General features: G+C 46.3%; 1 protein-coding gene across 1 annotated transcript in view; it reads left to right on the forward strand.

Annotated features, from left to right (window-relative positions):
- Window positions 1-14,239, forward strand: part of cep162 (centrosomal protein 162) — a 196,931-nt gene that overhangs the window by 140,244 nt on the left and 42,448 nt on the right. The window lies entirely within an intron of this gene.

Raw genomic sequence — 14,239 nt, forward strand, 5'->3', positions numbered from 1 at the left:
GGAGTTGCAGCACCATATGCACATGGGAGGACGATGATCATCGAGGCATCACAGACAGGGCGAGCAAAGAGCAAGGGATGCTCGGCAACGCCCTATTGTTGAGCACTTCCACTATCCCTGTGCAGAATATGCTCCCCATGTCGCACATCACCGTGCTTCATCTGGTAGGCAGTTTCCTGCATCTGTGACATCTGTGTCTCCACCATTACTGGCAGCAGATGACTGAGCCATTGCTCATGTGACTGCATCCGTGCAGTGCCACATCATGCATACTGGCATGGCTATGATTTTTTTTTTATACATTGGCATTTCTTTCAGGTTAATGATGTAATGAGAGGAGACATAGTTGGCTCATGCTGGAATGCATCATTCACACAGTAAAAAGGAGACACCTGTTAGAAAATCACATTTATTGAGAAAGAACTAACACACATATGTGTTAACCCATATGTGTCATGGCATCTTCTTTTAACAGTTTGTGGGAGCTCCTTCGCAGTGCAACCTCTGTGCTAGCAGCTTGACTGTTGGCAGGCTGCTGATCAGGATGCCCTTTGAGTTTGCATGACTTGGGTGGTCGTCCTCTGGGCGCACAAGGCCTGAAGGGTTCCGACTGCCTGAGGGCCTCCTGAACCAGTGCAGGGCTCTTCTCAGACATCGTGGCTGCTGGAGCTGGACTCACCGGCGGAGGGGCAGAGCCGATGTCCACATTGGAATCACCCTAAGGGGGGTCCACAGATATGAACCGCTGGCACACCTCCTCCCCCTCAAGGCTCGTGGGAACCTCGCTGCTCTCCTGCGAAGGACCAGGAGCAGAGACACTCTCCAACCCCATGGTCCCTCTCTCGCCTAGCCACTGCTGCATCCAGCTCATGGACGAGATGAGGGTTTGCAGATCAGTGCGCATCTGTGGAATGTGGATCTAAATGAGGGGGTCGCAATCCTCTCAATGAGGAAGCCATGCGCTCATTTTGCTGAGACATGGCGGCTGTCATGGTCTGGATGGACTTCCCCATCGTCCACTCATGGCAGCACGTGGCCTGTGGCATCTCTTCTTGATGTTGCCTTACCTCTCCTTGCAACTCCAGCATGCCCTGTGCTGTCGACACCAGAGGATCATCATCAGCCTGGGACTCGGCACAGGCCTGGCCACCCACAGTCCTCTGACTGTCAGAGGCCTCGGCTTTCTCAGCCTCAGCCAGCTGTTTGGGCACTTCTGTGGTGCTCTCACCAGCTTGTGACCCAGACTCTAAAGCCGAACACATTCCTACCAAGGTGTCTCTGCGCCGGTAGAAGGTGTAGGAGCGTCATGGGACGCTGCTTCCTGTGAGATTGCTTCTTCCTCGGAAGTGCTGGCACTCTCCGGGGCCTCCGATACCACCTTGGAGCGTCACCCTGCACGGTACAATGTGAAGAGCACTGTTTTAGGTTCACTGGTGTACATATCACTAATACGACAACATTGTGTCCACAAATTAAATGTTTCTAATAATCATTGTTTTTGTCAGAGATGTATGTTCACCCCAGAACCCAAGCTCTACGTCTAAAAGTGAACGCCTTCCCTGGCTGCCATGTAGTTTGAGGGCCTCCTCTTCAGCCTGGGATAGTGGTCGGATACCTGGCACCCCTCCGCCAGTCCTGGAGGGCTCCCTCGCATTGTGCACTCTCTTTGCCCGGATAAGCAAGGATGCAGGTGTAAAACATTGCTTAAAAAAAAATGATGCTTTTTACAACGGGGGCGCTACAGCAAAAGGTGGGGGGCAGTCAGTGTGTCATACGGACTCAGCCTGGCATGTAGGTGCCATGCTCTGGGATGCAAATGAGGGTGAGTTCTTGCACATATGCAGCCACCCATGTAGCATCAATCCTCCCTGCCTGACCTCCCTGTCTTTGACAATGGCAGTGGCACCCATGTGCCACTTTCTGGGCAAACCTAGGTCAGATGGGGCCGCTAAAAATAGTGTCACTTTCTTTTGCCATGCGCATGAGATCGTTCATCCTCTTGCAGCACTGGACCCAGTCTCAGCAGGTGACATCCTCTGCAATCTCCATCCAAGCTTGTTTGGTCAGGCGGGCGGTGCTCTTGCCATCGCAGGGGTAAAGGATCTCCCACCTTGCCCATGCAGCCTGGAGGAGAGTGAGCAGGGAGGTATCGCTGAACTGTGGGGCCACCCTTCCTCACTCTTGTGCCTTGCAGGAGTCTCTATTTCCAGATGCGGATGAACAGTTCCTGTGCTGACTTTTCAGCTCCAGCACCAAGGTGTTTAAATGGATTCACTCTGACTGCAGGGCTAGCTGCTGTTTAAATATGGCACCAGCACCTGCTGACTTGTCAACTGATGTGTTTACGGCGTTGGTCAGCCCGCCCCCACCACATCATGGTTGTGGGGTGGGGGTGGGGACCTGCAGCCGACCTGGGTATGCTAATGAGCTTAGAATCGCGGCAGCTCTGCGACATGCAGCCAGAGTGTGCGGGCCGCCATTTTGCTCGGCAGGCCTATAGTATCCAGCCCTGGATGTCTGCATGGGGAAGTTGTTAAAAAAAACATTTCTTGGAGATTGTTTGGGATTCCTGGCATGACTTTAGGAAATGTTAGTCCTGTCCCACGAACTTGAGTTTTTTGAGGAAGCGATGAGAATGGTGGTGAATATCCAGTTGAGGCATATGCATCTTGATCTGTAAACAACATTTTAAATGTCATACTGCATGGATTATTTTTGAAGAATTAGATCATATCAGATTATGGGACGTTATGTTGCATTGGTAGCTGGTTGAAAGCACGCAAGTAATTGGCTTATTAATATATGTAGATCTGAATGGGTCCTTTTCATTAGTGGAATTTCAGAAGGCTCTATATTGGGACTGTTACATTTTTAGGTTTTTGCTGAATCTTTTTCACTAGATACTTCAGTTGCTGTATATTTAGACTACTCTCATCAAAATCGGAACTCCATGATGCCATTGATTCTCTAGCCAGCGGAAAAACCCCTGGGAAGGACGGCATTACCCCTGAAATAATCAAGAGTGCCAAGCCTGCTATACTTTCAGCACTCTACGGACTGCTTTGCCTGTGCTGGGATGAGGGAGCAGTACCACAGGACATGCGCGATGCCAATATCATCACCCTCTATAAGAACAAGGGTGACCGCGGTGACTGCAACAACTACCATGGAATCTCCCTGCTCAGCATAGTGGGGAAAGTCTTTGCTCGAGTTGCTTTAAACAGGCTCCAGAAGCTAGCTGAGCGTGTCTACCCTGAGGCACAGTGTGGCTTTCAAGCAGAGAGATCGACCATTGACATGCTGTTCTCCCTTCGCCAGCTACAGGAGAAATGCCACAAACAACAGATGCCCCTCTACGTTGCTTTCATTGATCTCACCAAAGCCTTTGACCTTGTCAGCAGACGTGGTCTTTTCAGACTACTAGCAAAGATCGGATGTCCACCAAAGCTACTAAGTATCATCACCATGACAATATGAAAGGCACAATTCAGCATAGCGGCACCTCATCGGACCCCTTTCCTATCCTGAGTGACGTGAAACAGGGCTGTGTTCTTGCACCTACACTGTTTGGGATCTTCTTCTCCCTGCTGCTCTCACATGCGTTCAAGTCTTCAGAAGAAGGAATTTTCCTCCACACAAGATCAGGTGGCAGGTTGTTCAACCGACGTTATGTTGCATTGGTAGCTGGTTGAAAGCACATAAGTAATTGGTTTATTAATATGCAGATCTGAATGGGTCCTTTTCATTAGTGGAATTTCAGAAGGCTCTATATTGGGACTGTTGAATTTTTAGGTTTTTGGTGAATCTTTTACGCTAGATACTTCAGTTGCTGTATATTTAGACTACTCTCATCAACTAATCTTAATTCCCAATGTCTTCGAGTATTTGCGTGCCCTGATAAATTTCTGATAGCATGCACATAAATAGAAAACCTTTCTGTTGATCGCTTTCGCTACAGAATCTATTCTGTGCTTCCACAGGACATTTCATGCCAGTTCAAAAAACAGTTTGAGGGGTCACTCAGGATATCTACTATTTAGCATATCTTCTCCATGTTGCTAAGCAACTCCTCAAACAGAAAATAAAATATTGTATTATAGGCTAATCTGTTCTTTTGTAGACAAGTTACATTTGTATTATTTTTTTTTCTAGTACCTGGTCTAAACTACTTTTCTGTGATGGTTCCAACCAATTTAGCTCAGATCAAATTTCCACCTTGCTCATTGATCAGTTTAACCTATTTAAATACCATTCAAACAGGAATTTAAATAACTCTTAACCAGGTTCAAAAATAACTTCCAATCATACACATAACTAAGCAAATCATGCCCAGCCTGATCCAGTACAGCTGAACACTGAAATCTACCCAACGATGTGGAAAATTGCCTAGATATGTCCTGTCTGAAAAAGCATGACAAATACAGCCCAGCCATTTGCTGTCCTATCAACCTACTCTCAATCATCAGCAAAATGATGGAAGGGGTCATCAACAACACTATCGAGCAGCACTTACTCATCAATAATCTCAGTTTGGGTTTTATCAGAATCACTCAGCTTTGGACTGGATCCAAACATGGACAAAGAGCTGAACTCAAGAGGTGAGTGAGAATGACTGCCCTTGACATCAAGGCAGCATTTGACCAAGTGTGGCATCAAAGAGCCCTAGCAAAACTGTAGTCAATGGGAATCAGGGTTGGAGGGGTGCAGGGTGGGGGGAGCTCTCCATTGGTTGGAGTCATACCTATCACAAAGGAAGATGGTTGTGGTTGTTGGAGGTCAATCATGTCCGTCCAAGGGCATCACCACAGGAGTCCCTCCAGGTAGTGTCCTAGGCCCTACCATCTTCCCTCCATCATAATGTCAGAAGTGGAGACGTTCGCTGATTGCACAATGTTCACCATTCGCGATCCTCAGATACTGAAGCAGTCCATTCCCAGTTGCAGCAAGACTTGGACAGCATTCAGGCTTGGGCTGATAAGTGACAAGTAACATTAGTCCCATACAAGTGCCAGGCAATGACAATCTCCAACAAGAGAGAATCCAACCATCTTCCCATGACATTCAATGGCATTACCATCGCTGGATCCCTCACTATCAACATCCTGAGGGTTACCATTGACCAGAAACTGAACTGGACCAGCCACATGAATACTGTGGCTACAAGAGCAGGTCAGAGGCTGGGAATTCTGTGGCGAGTAACTCACCACCTGACTTCTCAAAGCTGTCCACCATCTACAAGGCACAAGTCAGGAGTGTGATGGAATACTCTCCACTTGCCGAGAGTGTCCAGCAACACTCAAGGAGCTCGACACAATCCAGGGCAAAGCAGCCGCTTGATTGGCACCCCATCCACCTCCTTCAACATTCACTCCTTCCACCACCGACACACAGTGGCAGCAATGTGTACCATCTACAAGATCCACTGCAGCAACTCAACGAGGTTCCTTCAACAGCCCCTTCCAAACCCACGACCTCTACCATCTAGAAGAAAAAGGGCAGCAGGTGCATGGGAACACCACCACCTGTAAGTTTCCCTCCAAGTCACACACCATCCTCACTTGGAACTATGTCGCTGTTCCTTCACTGTCGCTGGGTCAAAATCCTGGAACTCCCTTCCTAATAGCACTGTGGGTGTCCCTTCACCCCAAGGACTGCAGCGGTTCAAGAAGGCAGTTCACCACCACCTTCTCGAGGGCAGTTAGAGATGGGCAATAAATGCTGGTCTAGCCAGCGACGCGCACATCCCATGAAACGAATAATAAAACAAGAACATGGTGGATGCCATGTACTTCTGGTACTGCCTGATCTGCATAGCAATCCTCTGCTGCTCTTCCAAAAGGCAAAGATGAAGGATAATTCCCTTTGGAAAACTGGGATGCAGCGAGGACTAAATGGTGCAAGATCAGATGGGAAAGTAAATTTGCAACAGTAAAATAAAAGTCAATTCAGAGGAAAATTAAACTGTCCCTCATTTTCAACTGCTGGCTACCTGATTATGTCACTACAGTGGGTGTTTATATATAGAAAGCTCAGGTATAGGTGTCTGACGATAGTTTTGATTAATATCTATGGCCCTGAGCCAGAAGGTTGTGAGTTCAAGTCCAAAGACCTGAGCACAAAATCTGGGTTGCCACTTCAATGCCATACTGTGGGAGAGCTGCACTCTCGGAGGTGCCATCTTTTGAATGAGATGTTTAACCAAGGCCCTGTCTGTCCTCTCAGGAATGTATAAGAGCCATTGTCAATATTTCAAAGACTAGCAGCAGTTCTCCCCAGTGCCCTGGCCAATATTTATCCCTCAACCAACATCACTAAAATGGATTATCTGAGCATTATCGCATTGCTGCTTGCTGAGCGCAAATTGGCTGCCACGTTTCCCACATTAGAATACTTCAAAACTACTTAATTGCTGTAAAACACTTTTGGAAGTACTGAGGTCAAGAGAGGAAAATCTTTCTACCTTTTAGAGCCTACCTAACAGATATAAATTGAAGTCTTCTCCCAAATCACTATTTTAGTTCTTGTTCAGCCAAGGTCAGAGCAAACAACTTTGTGAATCATCTAATTCACATAATTCTTCCTCAGGTATTTTCCAAAATATAACAATAACAACTGCATTTATATAACACATTTTAACAGAGAGGGCGAGAATATGGGTGTGGCGGTCAGGGAGGGCGAGGCTGTGAGCGGAGCGGTAAAAGACAGTGAGTACAGGGGGCAGGAGGAAGATTGGGAAAGCAATAACAATAGGAGATTCTGTAGTTATGGAGACAAACATTCGCTTCTGCAGCTACAGACGTGAATCCAGGATGGTAAGTTGTTTCACTAGTGTCAGGGTTAAGGATGTCACTGGCTGCAGAGCACTCTGAGTTGGGGGGTGCAGGGAGGAGGAGGCCCTGAGGTCGTGGGCCATGCTGGTATCAACGACATGGCTACAAAGAGGGATGAGGTTCTACAGGCAGATTTTAGGGAACTCGGAAACTGAGTAGCAGGCTGGACTTCAAAAGTAGTAATCTCCAGATTACTCCTGGGGTGACAGGCTGGTGACTATAGAAACAAGAGGGTAGAACAGATGAATGTATGGCTGGAGAAATGTTTCAGGAGGATAGGCTTTAGATTCCTGGGACATTGGGACTGGTTTTGGAGGAAGTGGGACATGTGCAGCCAGGCACATTTCACCTAAACAGGACCAATATCCTACTGGGGCACTCTGCTAGTGCTGTTGAGGGGGGTTTAAACTAACTTGGCAGGGCGACGGCCACCAGAATGTAGCATTGTTAAGGAGAAAGGAGCTGCATGAAGAATCGGGGGAGACAGATAATAGAGTAAGAAATAGTAGGGTATTAAGTGGGGTCAGATTAAGTGGGAATGCAATAAGTTCCAAACTAGATTTACAACAAATTTATGTAAATGCACTAAATGTGGTAAATAAGGTTAGTGTGCTGAAGACGCAGATGACCACATAAGGATATGATGTTGTGGTGATAACGGAGACCTGGCTTGGAAAAGGGCAGGACTGTGCACTAAGTATTCCTGGATACAAAGTGTTCAGGAAAGATAGGGAAGGAAAGAAAGGAGAAGAGATGGCAGTATTGATTAAGGAGAATATGACTATGTTGGAGAGAGAGATGGTGTTCTGAAGTGGTCAAGGACAGAATCTATTTGGTTAGAATTAAGGAAATAGTAGAGGAGCCATGACACTAATCGGTGTATTCTATAGGCCACCAAATAGTGGGACAGACATAGAGGAGCAAATTTGCAAGAAATATAGTGTAGTGATGGTGGAGGATTTTAGTTATCTGAATATAAGCTGGGATAGTAAAAATGTGAAGGCCAGAGACAGGCAAGAGTTTCTGAAGTGGTTTCAGGAGAATTGTCTGGATCAGTATGTTTCTGGCTCAACGAGGAAGGAAACATTCTTGGATCTTCTTCTGGGGAATGAGGTGGGTCAATTGGATCAAGTGTTGGTTGGAAAAAATTTAAGGAACAGTGATCATCGTACCAAGGTTTAGGATAGCTATCTATTGGAGCAAACTAGAGTAAAAATACTTAATTGGAAGATGGACATTTTCAGTGTGTTGAGAACAATTGTGTCTCATGTAAATTGGAATCCAAGATTGCCAGGCAAAACTATAAAGGAACAATGGGCTGCCTTTAAAGAGATGAGGGTACCGCTACAGCTGAGGTACATTCTCATGAGGGGGAAAGGTATGGCAACAAAAGCCAGAGCTCCCTGGATGGTAAAAGAGATAGAGAGTAAGATAAAAAGAAAAAGGGTGCGTATGACTGACACCAGGTTGATAATACAGGTGGAATTTTATGCTGGCGGCGGGGATCTCGATGTCAGGGAAAACCGACGCCGAGATCCCCGTGCCGCGTCTTGTACAGAAGTCCCGCTGAATTTAGTGTCAGTCAGGTACTTAATTGGACAGCGGCGGACCTTTCATAGGATTTAGGACCCCGTTACTGGAAGTCCCAACCTCGCTGGCCAATCAGAGGCCGGGATCTGCAGTGCCACCGCGGAGGTAGTGGTTGCTGCTGTAGCTCCAGTGACCAGACTTAAGGTAGTTCAGGGCAGGGGGGGGTGGGTCTTGAGGGTTGGGGGTCGGCAGCAAGGGCAACCCAATTCCTGGGTCCCTCTTTCAAGCACTAAGTGCCTTTGAACGAGGGACCTCCACCCCACAGCTGGAAAGCAGCCTGCATGGTTTTTTGTGCCGTGCTTCCCGTGCGGCAACAGGGTCGCCTGCCAGACGGCAAATTGCGACAGCAGTGGGAAGAGGATCTTAATTAGGGATTAATTACCAGTTAAGGGCCTCAATTGGCGGCGGGGCAGGAAGGCCATTCACAGACCTTCCTGTCCCAGACTAAATTATGGCGGAGGCGAATGATGGGGGGAGGTCCCCCTCCGGCTACCATTCCAACCAATGTTATGCTCTCCACGCTTCCAAACCCACCGCAGGGAACAGCATAAAATTCAACCATACAAATGAGAACTAGGCTAAATATAGAAAGTTCAGCGGGAAAGTGACAAAAGAAATAAAAGCAGAGAGAGAGAGTATGAGAAGAGACTGGCAGCGAACATAAAGGGTCTCCAAAAATCTTCTATAGACATATAAATAGTAAAATCGTGATAAAAGGAAGAATAGGACCAATTAGGGACTAAAAAGAGGATTTACGCATAGAGGCAGAGGGCATGCATGAGATACGAGATGAGTACTTTGCATCTGTCTTTACCAAGAAAGAAAATGCTGCCAAAGTCGTTGTGAAAGAGGAGGTAGTTGAAATACTGCATGGGCTAAAAATTGATAAAGGGGAGGTGTTTGAACAACTGGCTGTATTTAAAGTTGATTATTCACCAGGACCGATGTCATGTATCCGAGGATGCTAAGGAAAATTGCGGAGGCTCCGGCCATAATCTTCCAATCCTCCTTAAAAGCATGGGTGGTGCCAGAGGACTGGAGAATTGCAAGTGTTACACCCTTGTTCAAAAAAGGGTGTAAGGATAAACCCAGAAACTACAGTCGGTTTAACCTCAGTGATGGAAAAGCTTTTAGAAATTATAATTCGGGACAAAATTAGTAGTCACTTGGACAAGTGTGGATCAATTAAGCAAAGCCAGCACGGACTTCTTAAAGGCAAATCTTGTTTAACTAACTTGATTGAGGTTTTTGTTGAGGTAACTGAGAGGGTTGATGAGGGTAATATAGTAGATGTGGTATACATGGACTTCCAAAAGACATTTAATAAAGTGCCACATAATAGGCTTGTCAGTAAAGTTGAAGCCAATGGAATAAAAGGGTCAGTGGCAGCATGAAGTTGACTGAGTGACAGGAAACAAAGAGCAGTGCTGAAAGGTTAGCTTTTGGACTTCAGGAAGGTATACAGTGGGGTTCCCCAGGGGTCTCTATATGTGCCACTGCTTTTCTTGACCTGTGTTAATGACCTAGACTTGGGTGTGCAGGGCACAATTGCAGAATTTGGTGATGAGACAAAATTTGGATATGTTGTGATCTGTGAAGAAGATAGTGATAGCTTTCGGAAGGACGTAGACAGGCTGGTGGAATGGTTGTACACATGGCAGATAAAATTTAATGCAGAGAAGGGTGAAGTGATACCTTTTGGTAGAAGAACCAGGAGAGGCAATATAAAACAAAGGTTACAATTCTATCATTCTTGACATCAAGACAGTATTTGACCAAGTATGGCATCAAGGAGTCCCCGCAAAATTGAAGTCATTGGGAATCAGGTGAAAACTCTCTCCACTGGTTGGGGCTATGCCTAGCACAATGGAAGATGGTTGTGGTTGTTGGAGGTCAATCATCTCAGCTCCAGGACATCACTGCAGGAGTTCCTCAGGGTAGTGTCCTAGGCCCAACCATCTTCAGCTGCTTCATCAATAATCTTAAACACATCATAAGGTCAGAAGTGGTGATGTTTGCTGAAGATTGCATAGTTTTCAGTACCTTTTGCAACTCCTCAGATACTGAAGCAGTCCATGCCCGCATGCAGCAAGATCTGTACAGCATTCAGGTTTGGGCTCATGAGTGGCAAGTAACATTGGTGCCTTACAAGTGCCAGGTAATGACCATCTCCAAAAGGAGGCGAGGTTTTAAATGATTATTTTTCATTGGTGTTCACTATGGAGAAGGACGATGTAGGTGTACAGATCAGGGAGGGGGATTGTGATATACTTGAATATATTAGCATTGAAAGGGAGGATGTATTAGCTGTTTTACCGGGCTTAAAAGTGGATAAATCCTCAGGCCCAGATGAAATGTATCCCAGGCTGTTATGTGAGGCAAGGGAGGAGATAGCAGGGGCTTTGACACAAATTTTCAAATCCTCTCTGGCCACAGGAGAGGTACCAGAGGACTGGGGGACAGCGAATGTGGTACCATTATTGAAGAAGTGTAGCAGAGATAAACCGGGTAATTACAGGCCGGTGAGTCTAACATCAGTGGTTTGGGAAACTATTGGAAAAAATTCTGAGGGACAGGATTAATCTCCACTTGGAGAGGCAGGGATTAATCAAGGATAGTCAACATGGCTTTTGTCAGGGGGAGATCGTGTCTAACTAACTTGATTGAATTTTTCGAGTCGGTGACTAGATCTGTAGATGAGGGTAAAGTAGTAGATGTAGTATACATGGATTTCAGTAAGGCTTTTGATAAGGTCTCGCATGGGAGATTGGTTAAGAAGGTAATAGCCCATGGGATCCAGGGAAATTTGGCAAATTGGATCCAAAATTGGCTAAGTGGCAGGAGACAGAGGGTGATGGTCGAGGGCTGTTTTTGCGATTGGAAGCCTGTGACCAGTGGTGTACCACAGGGATTGGTGCTGGGACCCTTGCTGTTTGTAGTGTACATTAATGATTTAGACATGAATATAGGAGTATGATCAGTAAGTTCGCAGATGACACCAAAATTGGTGGTGTCGTAAATAGTGAGGAGAAAATCCTTAGATTGCAGGGAGATATAGATGGGCGGAGCAGTGGCAAATGGAATTTAATCCTGAGAAGTGTGAGGTAATGCATTTTGGGAGGACTAACATGACAAGGGAATATACAACGGATGGTAGGACCCTAGGGAGTACAGAAGGTCAGAGGGACCTTGGTGTACCTTTCCATAGATCACTGAAGGCAGCAGCACAGGTAGATAAGGTGGTTAGGAAGGCATATGGGATACTTGCCTTTATTAGCCGAGGCGTAGAATGTAAGAGCAGGGAGATTATGATGTAGCTGTATAAAACGCTAGTTAGGCCACAGCTGGAGTACTGTGTACAATTCTGGGCATCACACTATAGGAAGGATGTGTTTGCATTGGAGAGGGTGCAGAGGAGATTCACTAGGATGTTGCCTGGGCTGGAGCATTTCAGCTATGAAGAGAGACTGATAAGGCTAGGGTTGTTTTATTTGGAGCAGAGAAGGCTGAGTGGAGACACGATTTGAAGTGTACAAGATTATGAGGGGCATTGATAGGTTAGATAGGAAGAAACTTTTTCTCTTAGCGGAGGGGTCAATAACCAGGGGGCATAGATTTAGGGTAAGGGGTAGGAGGTATAGAGGGGATTTGAGGGAAAAAAAAATTCACCCAACAAGTGATTGGAATCTGGAACGCACTGCCTGAAGAGTTGGTAGAGGCAGGAACCCTCACAACATTTAAGAAGTATTTAGATGAGCACTTAAAACGCTATAGCATACAAGGCTACGGGCCAAGTGCAGGAATATGGGATTAGAATAGTTGAGTGCTGGATGGCCAGCACAGACACAATGGGCCGAAGGGCCTGTTTCTGTGCTGTATAACTCTATGACTCTAAGAGAGAATCTAACCATGTTCCCTTGACATTACCATTCCCACCCCCCACTATCAACATCCTGGAGGTTATCATTGACCAGAAACCTAACTGGACCATCTATGTAAAGACTGTGGCTACAAGAACAGGTCAGGGGCTGGGAAATCTGCAGCAAGTAACTCGTCTCCTGACTACCCAAAGGCTGTCCATCATCTACAAGGCACGTCAAGAGTGTGATGGAATACTCTCTACTTGTCTGAATGAGTGCAGCTCCAACAATGCTCCAGAAGCTTGACACCATCCAGGACAAAGCCACCCACTTGATTGGCAACCTTTCCACCACCAGCATACGGTGGCAGTTGGGTGTTCCATCTACGAGATGCACTGCAGCAACTCACCAAGGTTCCTTCGACAGCACTTTCCAAACCCCTGACCTCTACCACCTTGAAGAACAAGGGCAGTCAATGCATGGGAACACCACCACCTGCAAGTTCCCCTCCAAGTCACACACCATCCTAACTTGGAACTATATCACTGCTCCTTCACTGTGGCTGGGTCAAAGTCCTGGAACTCCCTTGCTACACCTCATGAATTGTAGCAGTTCTGGAAGGTGGTTTATCATCACCTTCTCGAGGGCAATTCGGGATGGGCAATAATGCTGACTTTGCCAGCAATGCTCACATCCCAGTAAACAAAAGAGGTGCAGGAGAGTCCTGGGGGTCCATGTGCACAAATTATTTAAGGTGGCAGGGCAGGTTGAGAAAGTGGTTTAAAAAAAGGCATGCAGAATCCTGAGCTTTATAAATAGAGGCATAGAGTACAAAAACAACGAAGTTATGATGACCCTTTATAAAACACAGGTTTGACCCCAACTGGAGTATTGTGTCCATTTCTGGGCACCACACTTTCAGAAGGATGTGAAGGCTTTAGAGAAGGTGCAGCAAAGGTTTATGAGAATGGTTCCAGGGATGAGGGACTTCAGTTCTGTGGACAGATTGGAGAAGCTGGGGCTGTTCTCCTTTTAGAAGAGAAGGTTGAGAGGAGCTTTGATAGAGGTGTTCAAAATGAGGAGGGGTCTAGACAGAGTCGATAAGGAGAAACTGCTCCCGTCCTTGGAACCAGAGGACACTAATTTAAGGTGTTTGGCAAAAGAACCAAAGGCGACATGAGAGAGCACCTTTTTACGCATCGAGTGGTTAGGATCTGGAATTCTCTGCCTGAAAGTGTGGCAGAGGTAGATTCAATCATGGCTGTCAAAAGGGAATTGGATAAGCACCTGAGCAGAAAAGATTTGCAGGGCTACAAGGAAAGGTCGGGGGAGAAGAGAGCCAGCATGTATATGATGGGCTGACTGGCCGCCTTCTATGCTGTAACCATTCTACAATTCTATGAGTGCGTCCTACTGTGCTACCGTGTTGCAGTTTAAAAGGTCTGGGACACAAAGGGCTATTTCTATGTTTGCTTCCTTGGAATCTCATCCAGGTTACTACTGTTACGACCAGGTGAGGACGGGGTCCAGGGCTTCCCTCTCAGCCTATTCCTGGTTTGGTCGTAATGGGGTTTAATTTTTTAAAACACCGTGTTTTTAGCTTCCCCTCAGTGAACCCTTGCTCACTGCTCACGAATTGTAATGGCAAAGAGATCAACCAGACAGGTTTTCTTAGATTTAAACAAGAAAGGTGTAAGTTTATTAGCCTTAAAACTCTAATTCAGTTAAACTACTAAAAATATGCGGCGCGACTGTGCTAGCATGCATACGCAATAAACACACATGCAAATAGAGACAGAGGAGGAGAATGAATTAAAGAGGAGCGGTTTGAAGCAATATGGAGTTCAGTTACTCATTTTGGGATTCAATGCAAAGCCTTTGATTGCAGTTAAGTCTTGCAGTTCTCACTGGGGCCCAGTGCACACTTAAGAAGCTCATTATTCAGGACAAAGCAGCCCG

The sequence above is a fragment of the Heterodontus francisci genome, chromosome 3 (assembly GCF_036365525.1).
Source record: "Heterodontus francisci isolate sHetFra1 chromosome 3, sHetFra1.hap1, whole genome shotgun sequence".
NCBI classification, from domain to species: Eukaryota; Metazoa; Chordata; class Chondrichthyes; order Heterodontiformes; family Heterodontidae; genus Heterodontus; species Heterodontus francisci.